The sequence below is a fragment of the Ipomoea triloba genome, chromosome 12, assembly GCF_003576645.1.
Source record: "Ipomoea triloba cultivar NCNSP0323 chromosome 12, ASM357664v1".
Taxonomy (NCBI): domain Eukaryota; kingdom Viridiplantae; phylum Streptophyta; class Magnoliopsida; order Solanales; family Convolvulaceae; genus Ipomoea; species Ipomoea triloba.
In genome coordinates, this window is record NC_044927.1 from 6,488,717 (window position 1) to 6,490,372 (window position 1,656).

Below are 1,656 nucleotides of genomic sequence, written 5' to 3' on the forward strand. Positions count from 1 at the left end.
GTCTAGGGTTACTAGGAAAAAGCTTGGAAGAAGGTGTAGTTGGATATATGTCCATAGTATGTCCATAGTATAGTCCATATTAGTAGTTTAGTCATAGTACGTATAACCAAAAAGAGAGATAAACGGTCACATATCCTATAAATATGGATCTTATCTCCATGGTATAGGGTACACCATTCTTTACGTTTAATTTTGGGCTAAGCTAGTTTAATTTTCATATTTGTCCTAACTTGAGGATCTAGTTCTATCAATATTAACAAAGGTTAATTGGTTGATTGAGTTAGTTGAGGCTCCCTCCACACTTGAAGACAATCAAAAATTAAAAACAACTTCAAAATCCTCAAGAAGGAGATATTAGATTGCATAAAGCTAGTTCAAGTTGTTGATCTCGATTATCCTCGACCTAATTAAATTCACTTTGTTTGAGCATCATGTGTATATTCACTTTATACGACAGTACGTCACTTAATAATTTTTTGAGAAATCTGAACAAATTACGTATATGAGAAAAAATATTTTGTATAGACGAATTGAAACATGTGTTTCATCTCAATCAAAGGTCTAAGCTAATAGTTAGACTGCACATTTATGTTTATATATTATATATATTCTTAACAAGGTGGGGTGCTGTAATTAAGCCTGGCCTAACTAATGCATGTAATCTTTTAACCACAACGTACTCAGTCATAAAAAAACAAAACTTGACTATTTGCTAACTTAGATGTGAAATCATCATATAAGTTAGGATTCGTCGGGTTAGAGTAAAAACGTAGTGGAATGATTGTGTGTTTGGTTTATGGGTTTACATACTAGGAATGGAAATCAAAATCATAGTTAGTGTTTGATTGACAATTTTTTAAAACATAACTATGAGATTTAATTACCCCTTCAATTAAAAACTCATTCCCCTAATTAAAAAGTGTATCATTCCATCTTATTGACAATATGATTTTTAAGTTCGGATTAGTGCCTTTAGATTTTTGTTTTGATTTTTTTTGTTCATATTATTGGTGTTTTAGATGCCATTATATTAAGATCAATTGTCTTAATTTTTTTTTTATTTTTTTGTATTTTTAAAACCTTTATTCTCATTATAGGGTCATACATAACCAAAGGTAATCATTCCAATTTCACCCTATTACCAAACATGCAAAATACTTCTATCAAAGCCCATACAATTACCAAGTATTTGATTCCCATTCTGATTTCGATTTCCATGTGCGAACCAAACACACCCTTATTTTATTTAATTTGGTGTTTAGCATTGCAGTTTTGTTTTTAAAATTGTCATATATTAATATAATGGTTGCACTGAGTTGTTACTTGCCGTGTTTGATTAAAGATTTAAAATTTGATGTTTATATCCTTAGCTTGAAAGTTGACTTTGGTGACCCTTCGACTTCAACTACCTGGATCACTGGATGGCTTCCAACTACTTAAAAGGGTGTAATATGTAGCTATGTAAGAACATATATAAACGAAAAGGCGAAGTTAAAAATGTGAAAATCACAATTTAAGAGATATATATTTTTACCACTTATAAACATTCACTTTCTACCACATAAGATTTAAGATTAAAAAGGAAAACTAGTGGCAAGCATTTTACACTGATGGAAAAAATTAAATCTGGGTTTGAATTAATTAATTTAATAACAA